Here is a 12,743-nt window from a genome sequence, read left to right as displayed (position 1 = left end):
CCTAGGCCAATGGGGCATCTTAGAACAAATAATGCCCATTAGAGAAGTCCAGCATTGGGCAGGAAGGGCACAGATCTAGTACCCCTGCCATGCTGAGTCATTGGCTAGGAGCAGCCTGAGGAACATGGCACTCTGGTGTGAACATAGGACTGATTGGATTCTGATGGTGTGACAGCTGAAGACTATACCCTAACCTTGCATCAGGCTCTTTCTTGAAGGGAGATCTGAGTGGTGTATTCCCATGGCTGACACATAGGACCCCAAGCAGAATCTACTGGCCATGCAATGGACAGTCATCCCCCAACATTTTGAAGGTGGAGCGAAGTCTAAGCTGAAGTGTGAGCTAACCTGAGAAGGAGTGTGAAATTTACTAGGATCTATTCTCTTACTACCAGATTTCAGGAAATGGTGACACATGGAAGCCGTCCTGCATTTAGCTCCTACATCCTAAGTGATGTGTGATGATAAGACAGTACAGAGGTTGGACCCCATGCCAATAGATTAGGAGCACAGATATGTAACTTAGAGGAGAGTCTGCAGCCAAAGGAATGCTCCTCGGACCAGGATATCTGAGCATCTGCAGAGAAGACTCTTTCACCAGAGCTTAAGAAACAGGGTCTGAGAGCAACATCAGGTAGCAAAAGGAGAAACCAAAAGATAGTTGAACTCAATGGACACCATTTTTGTGATAGAACATAAGGCTGAGTTTATTTAAGACCTTGTGGAAAGATACACTACAAAGAAGTAACTGGAATTGAATTTGTTACCGCCCAGTATGGCAAGAAGACTCAGGGCAGGTTAGACGGAATTTACAGGGACAGAGCAGCACTGTGGGACGAAAGCGGTAGTGGATGTGTGGACAGGTACTGGGGGACGTGGTCTCGCAGCAGATGCGAGGCTGCCTGGTGTTCTGCACTCTCTGCTCTGTTGACTGCTGCCGCTGGGTTGCTCCACAGTTACCTTCCTAAATCCCTGACAACTTCTTCTAAACCACTCATTTTCCATCATTTTCCATGCTAGTGTGCTGTCTGCACTGCTTCTGACCTCATACAAATCCCTACTGTGCAGTCGTCTTCTCCCTTTCTGGCAAAGGTGTCTTTACTGTGCCTGGTGACCACCTGTTCTAAAAAGGTTTACTTCAGGAGAACCTTCAGATCTCTTGTGACACCATTTTTCTTGTTTCTGTTCTGTTTGCTTATATAATAGTCTTGTCATTTCCAGATCACACAAACAGTCCAGGATTAGAAACTGCCAAATTGAGTAGTCAGGCTAGTCGGGAGGCTGATTCAAACTGCATGTGAACTGTATCAGTTATCAAGTTATTGCTTTTCAGCTCCGAAACCCACCCTTTTTTGCTCTACTTTGTGATTCTAGAGCTCAGACAGCCAATTACATTTCCTTTGCCAGTTGGGTCAATGTTAGGCTTTGCCAATAGGGGCCACCAGAGGGAGACTACCTGCTTGGAGGAGGGAAAATGGGTATTTTGTGCGTGGCAATGAATGATCATCATTACTTGGCCCCAGCAGAAATCAAGAAAGCAGGGGTGGCTTTCACACTTTGCACCAAGAGGACCCAAACCAGTTTCTTCTTCCCTAGAGGGACATGTGGCATATTTCAGCACCAGGCACCATACCCTCTATGGAGCAGTCTCAGAGTGGCAGGGCTGTCCTCTCTCTAAGTTTACTTTTCTTGCAGTCCCATGGGTAGTAGCTGCTTTCTGCACCTGCAACCTTTATTACACCTTACAGTTATTTTCCACCTTTTTAAAGTTAACCATCTTTTATGTAGTTAATAATTCTTGACAGTAAGCTTTACCTGTTCAAGTTCCTGGTATGGTTTCTATGAGCCTGAGTAACTCATGGACACACTAGACCCTTCGACACCCTTCGACACCCTGAGCTCAGCCAACTGACCCAAACTCTGACATATGTCTTCTCCATTCTGTGTCCTGTTTATCTCTCTCTTCAATACAACTTTCTTTAAAGATCCACAGGGCATAAAACAAGTCTGTATGTCTCTGGATTCCTAATGGTGGACAGAGTTCAAAGGCATTAGGTATCATGCAAATTAGTTCATCTGTGAAACTTTTTATGTCATTAAACAATCCTTTATAGGTAAGTAACCTCCTAAGTAAATAAGACAAAACAACCAGCTCGAGCCCATGAAAACCAGAACATTACATTAAGCTCAAAAAACATTGGAAAGATAGTAAGAGGATGTTACAGATGACTTTATACCAAAAAATTGAAAAGTTAGGTTAAATAAACAAATTACTAGAAAAGATATATAACTCATGAAAACCAACTCAAGAAACAAAAATACTTAAAATATCTTATAACTGTTAAAAAATTGAGTCAGTAGAAGAACATATTTGTATAAGTTCCAAATTCAAATGGATTCACACTGAATACTTAAAACAAATATTTTAATCTTACTGAAATAGTTCCAGAGTACAGAAGTAAGATCACTTCCAATTCATTTTTGAGGCTAGCAGTTTGAGTCTAGTGGTTTGAGAGGATACTTGTGAAGCAACACAGAAACCACAGCCAACAGAGAAGAAAGATAATACCCCAGAATACAGAGACTGCAGAACAACAGTGTCATGTATGCAGTTTGCAGAATATGAGCTCCAGTATCACAAAATAGAGCAAGGAAGAGGGGCTTTGGGAACTAAAAGGCAGAAATCTGACAAGGACTTATACCACCTAAGCATAATGATACAAAAACCCTAAACAACGTGCTAAATCAAAACCCTTAAGATATAATACAGATATTACTATGTGATCACATAAGAATTGTCCCCAGAAATGCATGATTGTGATTTAATATAAAAAATAGTTTAAATTCTTCATGTTAATGGATTAAAGAAAAAAACATATTTCAATAAAAGCATTTGATAAAATCCAAGATTAATTAATAATGTTTTTAAAAAACTCTTAGCAAGTGAAAAGTTGAAGGAACTACCTTTAATTAAGGGTATCTACAGAAACCTGCAGGAAAACATACTTAAATGATGAAATATTGAACACTTTCCCTTTCAAAACAGAAACAAGATCAAGAAGGCTTATCACTGTCTCAGCTATTCAACATTGTACAGGAGTGCCTAGTCCAGGAATGCACTAGGAGTTGTTTCTCAAAATGTATATAATTCTGTTCTCCAAGTGCAATGACCCACTTCCCCTGGGGGCCTCCTACCACTGACACTCTCAATGCCATGCTGCTTCTAGAACCCAAACCATCCACCAGGCATCATGCTTCCTGGAACCTGACAGATGGAGCACCTGACTATGGGAAACCAACTGACATTGTAGCTGGAATTGGCCATCATGAATTGGATCCTATTGAACCAACAAGGTCAAAAAGTGGGACAGGCCCATGCAAATCCATCTTACTTTGGAAAGGGTACATCTTAGATCAAGCATGAACAACACCACTGGTCTATACCCCAATGGCACCCATCAGTTTCTCCAACTTATTCCTATGGCTATATGGGGCATCCCAAACAACCAGCTGAAGGAGGAACAAAAAATCCAATACCAGTTTACAAGCACGTAGGCTTGATAGGTAAGTGCTAGACTCAGGGATGGATTTGAAAGACAATGATGAGAAAAAACACCCTCTCGCTGGGTATAGCTTTTAGGGGTACATCTAGTCATCTACTTTATATGGAAAGAGAAATGGCCTCAGGTTGGAATATACTGAATCAGGGGCAGTGGCAAATAGCTTGGCCTGCTGGTCAGGGACCTAAATGGAAAAAGACAAAAAGATGTGGAACAAGGGGTCTGGGGTAGATGCCTCTGGAGGGACAAATATGATTGAGCAGGAAATGTGATGGCTTCTGTATGACATGTTAATGCCTACCACAAAGCATTGACCATGGAAAAGGTGCTAAGTGGCTAAGTAGACAAAAGTTTCAGCCAGCTGACGTAATCCAGCCTCTATCATTGGCAGCACCAGTGATGGTCCAATGAACACAAGGAATAAAGTGGTCATGGCAGCAGAGACGGATATTACACATGGGCCCAAGAGCTTATCCAATCTTGTTTAGTTATTACTGCTGCCCAACATCCAACCTGAAAACCACACATACTAACATGGAGTCCTCAGTATGGTACCATTCCTCAAGGAGAACAATGAACCAGTTTGTGGCCACTTGGTGGCCCATTCCATGCTTGAAAAAGCTATTGCTTCTTTCTCAAAAGAGAAAAATGAATTTATTTTGGGTATATGTTTGTCTTTTTATGCCCTGTGGGTATCATCCAGTATCACAGTCCTAAGGCTTATGGAATGTTTACCCACTGACATGCATCCCAAATAACATTAGAGCAGACCAGAGGACCCACTTCACAGCAAAGGGATGTCCAGTCCTAAGATTCACTGGTTTTATCACCTACAAAACCACCCAGAAACTGTCAGCCATCGTTGCAAACTCCTATGCAAAGCAGCAGTGCCATTTTGGGGCAATATTCTGCAAGATGAGAACCATCTCCAACATGCAATGTAGCTACCAAGTCAAAGACCTTTCCATCATGCTGTGTCTTCAACAAATAATTCATGGGTTCAGAAACAAAGGGATAGAACCAAGAGCTGCCTGAGGTCTTGTTGCTTCCAATGACTCACTGCAAAATTTAAGTTTTTACAACTGGCAATGTCTTGCAAAAATTGAAGTCCAATTACAGCAGCAAAATTAAATTAGAGTAACAACAACACCAAAAATTAATTTAATTTAAAATTACAAAGAAAATAACATTTTTGCTGACTATTGAGCCTCTCTGTTATACTATATTAGAAAAACTTCCTTCAATACCAAAACAGAGCCAGCTAATTTATATTTCTCAGAACCACTGGTGATTTTCTGATAAAGACAGGCAAATAAATGATTTCTCAGCTAAGTTTTTCTGAAAGTCCCATTTCCAAGGAAGCATCCTATAAGGCCACTCCAACATACTGAGTTCATTTGTCTTGGAACCATGTTTATGAGTCTATTACATTTATTCTGTTCTTTCTCATATTTGTTCAAGAATTGATAGGAATGGTACCACATTTTAGCTAGCCAAGTCTGAAGTATAGAAACAGGAAGCTGATGATGTTCTAAGTACATATACACATATATATGTTTAATAGATATGTATGCATGCATACACATATGTATATGCGCCTCGTATTCCCACCCCTCCTCTCCTATCTAATCACCCACCCCTTCACTGATGCATGCTGGGCTCTCTCACACACTGCCTGTGGCCTCCATTGTGCAGTGATATTGGTCTTTGTAGTCCTCTATCTTAACACATGCACTAAAATATCCTTACTCAACATATTTTGTGATCACCACTATTATTTTTCTGATGAGTGAATGTCAAGCTATATAACACAGGCAAACCCAAGTTATTGGCTCTACAAATTTTCCTGGCCTAGAACAGATTTTTGTGCACCTTTAAAATGGGGCTGATACCCTCTACATTTGGAGTAGACAGGGGTTATGGCTAATATACAGAAAGGACTTGTGAGGATTAAATGAGATAATTACAGAAGTGCTTAGTACAGGAACAGTTTGAAGGAACTAATACTATTTCTCCATGCCCTTGTGAGAAGTGGGATCTCCTAATACTATCAGAAAGCCAGAAGTTCTAGAAAATTTATAATACTGAATTCCAAGATAATCATGAGCAGTATCCCATAACCTCGCTTACTGCAATTAAATAGTCTTTAAAAGTCTTCAACATAGTAATATTTTCAAATTTGAAAGAACAGTGTAATAAACAGTGTAATATATCTTCAGCCTATATTTAAGAATTATCATTGAGACGCCTGGGTGGCTCAGTCAGTTGAGCCTTCGACTCTTGATTTCTGCTCAGGTCATGATCTCACAGTTGATGAGACTGACCCCCATGTCAAGCTCTGTGTGACAGTGTGGAACCTCCTTAGGATTCTCTCTCTCTCTCCCTCTCCCTCTGCCCCTCCCTTGTTCACTCAAGCTCTCTCTCTCAAAATAAATAAATCCACATAAAAAAGAATTATCATTTGCCACAAGTACTTAATCTTTTTCTCTCTTGCTATTCATTTGCCTTGTTGAAACATCTGAAAGTAACTTGCAAACAGCATGATCCCTCGTAAACACTCAGCCTGGATTTCCTCAGGACATCTTCATACATAACTGCAGTAACATTGCCACACCAAGGAAAATTAACCATTCTCTCTTATAACATTCCTTTTTTAATAACAACAAAAAAGTCCAGTTATAGTGGGAAAATGAAATAAAAATGAGTAATAAAAATGGCCAAAAATTTCACAGGGATTAAAAGATTTAAACTAAAATGACAGAGAAAATAAATTTTTTTGCTATTTTTGCTATAGAGCCACTCTGTTACACTGCATTAGGTAAACTGAGGAATTTCTCTTTTCTTCAATACACAAACAGATCTATGTTAGGTGAATGAAGTTAATTTATCTTTGAAAAACAAAGAAGAGGGGCACCTGAGAAGCTGAGTTGGTTAAGCATCTGACTTCGGCTTAGGTCGTAATATCACCATTCGTGTGTTCGAGCCCCCTATCAGGCTCTGTGCTGACAGCTCAGAGCCTGGAGCCTGCTTCAGATCTGTGTCTTCCTCTCTCTCTGCCCCTCCTCTGCTCATGCTTTGTCTTTCTCAAAAATAAGTGAATATTTAAAAAAATTGAAAACAAAGAAGAATAACCAACTTCATTGTGTGCCTATAAATTATAAGTGCTCCTTAAGTAATGCAACAGCTCACATCAGGGCACAAAAGCCAACACTCACAGCTTGCTGTCTGCCAAAATGAAGCATTCTGCCTTCATAATTATAAACAATATTGTGACAAACTGCTCTGAGCAAATATTGGAATTTAAGTCAAGTCAGGAGTGAGGCACAAAACCGAGTCTTTCCTCCTCCATCTCAGAAGCACATTAACTTCCTGGATTACATGCACTTTGGGGTCACATAGGGCTTCTCCTCAGAAAAGCCAGGCCACGTTTACAGGCTGTGCCCTAAAGGCTCCGTTAACCCTTACCTCCACATTAGTGCAAATATGAAACCGGGCGCATCAGCAGACACCTGTTGTGATCATCTTGCAGAAGCCCACGGGGCAAGAAGGAGGGGATGTTGATCAGAGTGGTTTTGGTTTTCTCCCTCACCCAAGCACAGTTTTGACTTAATACACTTAAGCAAGATTTGGTGACTGAGATTCCCCAGCAGCACTGAGGCTTCTGTCCCTGCAGATCACAGCACTGCCCGAGGCACCTAGATTTCCTTTTGTTAACCAGACGGAGCAGAGAGCATGCCTCCCCACGTCTAACTAGATTGAAGGGAACGGAAAACAGTGCTGCTCACTAAGTGCTAGTGTTTGGCCTCTGCTGGGGGAGGTGGGAGTTACTGTGGGACTTGTTTCCTTGTTACACATGTAACGGGAACAAATTTCAGGCCACAAACTCAGGTACAAGAAGTCTTTATTTCCCCCCTAGAACTCAAGTTCATATCTGCCTTGAGAGCCCTTTCTCTGGAAATGGCAGGAACATGGTCTCTGGTGGTTTGAAGGGTTTCTCTTATTTCCTTCCTCTCCCCATCCTGGGGAAAGAATTTTCCTGTCTGGAAGCCTGAAGGAGAAGAGAAGCTCAGTTCTCCAATTCTTGTGGTCTCTCTTTCAAATATTTTGTCTGCTGGAGTTTGGTGGACCCTACCCAAGGTCATCAGGCTTTGGAGGCCAGAAATTGTCTTTTTTTTCCCCCTGTGATTTCATCCTATCAAATCCATGCCCAGAAATGTTAGGCATACAACAGGACACAGATGCTTCAACAAGGGCTAGAGCAAATGGGGGAAATGGTTCTGACTCTGCCACTCATCTCTATTCTCCTGTCATCACTGTGTCACTCAGGCTTTTAGACACGAGAACCCTGGCTAATTTAACCTAAAGCAATGTATCACATGAGATAAGTAGCTCACAGGGTCTCCAGGGAGGCTGGGAGAAGCAGACCTGGACTGCAGAAATGTTAGGATTGGCACCCAAACTTTAACAACAGAATTGGTTTCTCCCATGAAGGTACCGTCCCCACTGGGCAGACACCTGTGCTGCTGGACACCTGCCATTACAGCTCCTGGAGTTTGATGTGGCTCCTCAAGCTCCCTCTCCTGCACCCGAATGGCCTCTTCAAATCCTAGCTCCTGAGTCAGAATCCAGGCTGGGTGCCCCTCTAGAGCATCATCTAGAAGCTGGCCTCACCAGAGGACCTGACAACAGGAATGTCCAGGAAAGGTTTTCAGCTTCACTGGTGGGATCAGTGCTGCTTTCCACCATGACCCCAAAGATAGCTAAACCCCTGATGGTGTCTCTGACCCAGTTTATACCACCCCGATGTGCTCAGCACAACCTGTCCCCTGGACTCTGGCCATGTGCCTCACGTCTCTGGCAGACCAGGTGGATAACGGTTCACATTCTTCCTGTGAACACAAAGCAAGCAGTGAGAGACACTGTGCGCAGATCTCAGGCCATCATTGTCTCTGCACATACCCCTTCTGAGCAGGACTGGGGCCCGGCACTGTCTCAAGAATGCCCAACAAGGAAGACAACTCAGGAGCTCTGAAATCCAGTCTCCACACTGCCCTCTCCAGGGGATTCCCAGAGGGGCCACATCACACATCTCAGGGCACAAGTTAATGTCTCAGGAGGCAGATTTTGATCAATAAACACCAGGAGGTGGGAAAAATCCAGCTGATAAACTGCCTGCTGCTCTTTTCCTGGAAAACTGCTAAGGATCCATGACTCCAGGTGTTTCTGGAAATGTCCTGTGGGGCAGAGCCCCCAACAGTGTGCTCTGGAGAAGCCATGGCCAGCTTAATAACACATCTCCTGTATTTTTTGGCTTTTCCTCCTCTCCTGCCTCACTTCCCTGCTGCTCTTGCATCCTTGGGTTTCAATAAAGTGCTAGAGGTGAGCTGTGTCTCAGTCTCTGCTTCCTACAAAATGAGCTAAGGTGCATGGCGTGGGGGTGGGGGTCAAAATATCACTGCACCACATGCCCCATAGCTCTTAAAGCAAGGTCCATTTTACAGATGAGAAAATTGAGGGGTTAAATCATCTCTCAAAGCTGACACTGCCAGTCAGTGACAAAGTCAGGACTTGAAATCAAATCAAAAGGAGTGTGACTCATGTTCTTTTCACAGCACTGGGTTGCCTGCCTATGCTCAACACCAATAGGCTGGTGAAAAAGGGGTGGGAAATACAGGAAGGGCTGTACATTAAAGCATTTTGAAGGGAAGTCTACGAAACCAAATTGGTTTTGTCCATACCCTGCTCACCAGGGCCTCCGATGGGTCTAAGTGCTTATCTGACCCACTTTCCCAAAGCTCTTTTGCAGGGTGGGAGGGCCGTTGCATGGGTGTAGCTTTGAATAAATAGCACTAGTAGGGAGTTAATAGGACAAGAAGCTGAGCAGCTCTTAGGGCAAGACTGAAGGAAAGGAAACATGATTAAGTATAGGGGAAGAGCCTTCAGAGAGAAAGCATCATAGAGAGATTTCCCATTTGGAGTGTGGAATCAGACAGAGGCCCAAATCTTGGCTCTGCCACTAACCAACTGAAGGCAAATTTAATCTCTTTGCACCTCCATTTACTCAACTGCAAAGTGGGGCTATGTGTAGTCTCATTCAGCCCATTGCTAAGTACTTGTAAATGTAGACAAAAGAAGGTGATGCTGTCATTGGAGGAAGAGCAGTAAAATGAATCCCTCATCCTTTGAGGACCCTAACCCTCTCTGAGAGACTCATACCCCATTCTGCCCCATAAGGCAGAGTCCAGAACATTTTGCTCCCTGGAACCCTTGCAGAATGAAGGCATGAGATGTGTGTTTCATCTGACATAAACATCTATATAGGACTTCAGTTTGTAAGTGAGTAGCCTAAGGAAAGAAAGAGGCTTTGAGGGGGACATCCACCTTCCGACACAAGTGACAGGCAACAGTGAAGATGTCCTGGTCTATCTACCATTTGCCACAGTGACGGGTTCCTGGCATCCAGGGAGCAGGGAGGAGGAGGGATGGTGGGCACGTTTGGTCACCATGCCAGTGTTGAAGCGTGGCTCTGAGTGCTGATTTTAAAAGCTCAGCTTAGCTTCTAGCCCATTTATCTGACCCTTCATTGTATTCCATCCCCACCTAGCACTTTTTTAGAATGTGCTTCTTCCTTCCTGAAAGAGCCAGAGTGTATTGTTTATTTTCAACCAGCAATCCTTGTGGAGACAGTTCAAGATATATTCTCACATCATTAGCATTTTCATTTTACAGGTGAAGAACTGGGGCTTGGTAAGGTGCAAGGACAGGAGGTGTGGCAAACCACCTTTTGTCTGGCATGATGAGGCATGATTATGGCACCATCAAATGCCAAATGTTATACTTAGTCAACAATTTCGTGTAGAAACCACCATTGCTGTGTGGACTCTTTGTAAGCATCACTTACTAGCAAAGAATTGAGAGGAATGACGGGGGATAAAAAACATCTTTCAGTGTGTCTGAAACCTATAGAAAATAGCTAAGTACATTTTTCAGAGAAAATTCATGCCTTGATGAATTTGCCCCTAGGTGGCAAATTCACAAATCAACAAGCAGAGCACAGTGCCTCGAGCTGGAAAACAACTGAAATTCTAATAATGAACAACATAGCTGTTCTATTGTCTCCCCCTTCACTGCCCTTCAGGCTAGCAGAATTATCTGCATGCAGGCATGCCCATCTTTATTACATTTTGAGATCCTTCAGGGCGAGATTGAGCTTTTACATGTTTTCCAACTTTCTATTAAGGTATTTGTTATGGGAAGTTTCAAACATTTGCAAACAAGTAGAGAAAAAAATACAATGAAGCCCTACTCACCCATTACCCTTCTCAAACCATCATCAACTCAAGGCCAGTTTTGCTTCATCTGTTTCCTACTTTCCCCTCCTCTGGATTATTTTGGAACAATTCCTGGCAGCCAGTGTCATTTCCCTCCACAAATGTTTGAACATGTATCTTTAAAAGATAATCATCTTTATAAAATATAATCACAATGCCATTATCCCTGCTGGTAATTATATAATTCATTAATTTTATGAGACGTTCAGTTAGTACTCACATTTCTTTGTCTCCAAAATATTTTTTCCTGCATGTTCACTTTAATTGGGATTGTCAAAAGGCCCATAAACTGCAGTTGGTAGATATGCTTCTTTTTTAATCCACAGTTTCTTTTCCTTCCTATTTTTGTTCTTCTCTTTAGATGTTGAAGAAACTGGCTTATCTATGTTGTGGAGTTTCCCACAGCCAGGCTTTGGCTGACTATATGACCATATTGTCATATAAAACATCCCTTGACCCCTTGTATTTACTATAAATTAGGTCTAGAAGCTTAGTTGATACAGGTTAGAATTTCTGGCAATACAACTTGAAAGGCAGTAATACCTACTACCTCTATCATGAGACGTGTTTTTCTGGTCCTCTCTGATATTAGCAGTAATTGATGATCACTGCTTAGAATCCTTATTTCATTAGACAATTGTGTTTTTCTGCTAGGACAGCCATAACAAAATAGCATGGACTGAGTGGCTTCAACCACAGAAATTTATTTTCTCGAAGTTCTGGGAGGCAGGAAGTCAAAGAGCAAAGTTTCAGCCAGTTTGGTTCCTGGTTAGAGCTCTCTCAGTGGCTTACAGAAAGGCTACCTTCTCGCTGTGTTCTCACATAGCAGAGAGAGCTCTAGGGTCTCTTTCTCTTCTTGAAAGGGCACCAGCCCTATCACATTATGGCTCTACCCTATGACCTCATTTAACCTTAATTACCTCTTTATAGGTCCTATCACCAAATAGAGCCACTCTGGGAGTTAGGGCTTCTTCACTGAGGGAGACACAATTGAGTTCATAGACACATGTAAAATGTGACCTTCTGATCCTATTGTTTATGCTGCATTGATTAGCCTGAATCCCCCTCTAAGGAGAAAACTCCTCTCGTTGACTATTTGGACACCCTCAGGAATAGTTTATAACAGGAAAGATGAGGATTCTTTCCCTATATTACTGGTTTTCAAAAAATGAGTTTGTGTGTTAGTTGTCTTTGTTTTCCAGTGCTTTTAAGATGTCTGACATACAGCAGGGGTTTAGTAAATGTTTATTGAATTGGGCTGAGCTACTTTCATATTGCTTGTATGGACAATACTAAATTGTTTTAAGTCCCAATTTTCTTGAGAGCAACACTTTCCCTCCCAATTTTCCTGACAGTCCTCAGATTCAGATATTATTATGGTTAGTCTTTGGATAAGATCTACTTCTGCACCTTTTAGAGCAAACATGTCAGTACATGAGGGTACATGATGAAGTTCTCTGAGGTCTCAATCAGAATGTGGACAACAGATCTCAAGAAATCCCTGTAAAACACAGCCCTGCAACCCATCTACATAAGTTGATCAGCCCTTCACCTGGGCTAGACACAACTCAACATTCAGATTTTCACTTTATAATGTAATATTTGCCAACTTCACATCGTAGAGACTGGAGCCAACTTGTCTGTATGTCAGGCTGGGACTCAGCATGGAGGAGCCAGTGAGAACACAAGCAAATCAAGGACCATGTTTACAATGGCTCTAGTTTCAGTGAAAGAAACCAAGTAAGTAAAGTAACCCAGTAAAGAGGCTGTTCCCCAGTGAAGACAACCAGGAGGCTGGAAATGAGGATACCACCAGATCCTAGCTCTGGGAGTCCAAATGTTCCTTCTCGAC

This window comes from Prionailurus viverrinus, chromosome D1 (genome assembly GCF_022837055.1).
Source record: "Prionailurus viverrinus isolate Anna chromosome D1, UM_Priviv_1.0, whole genome shotgun sequence".
NCBI classification, from domain to species: Eukaryota; Metazoa; Chordata; class Mammalia; order Carnivora; family Felidae; genus Prionailurus; species Prionailurus viverrinus.
This window is presented reverse-complemented; position numbering follows the sequence as displayed.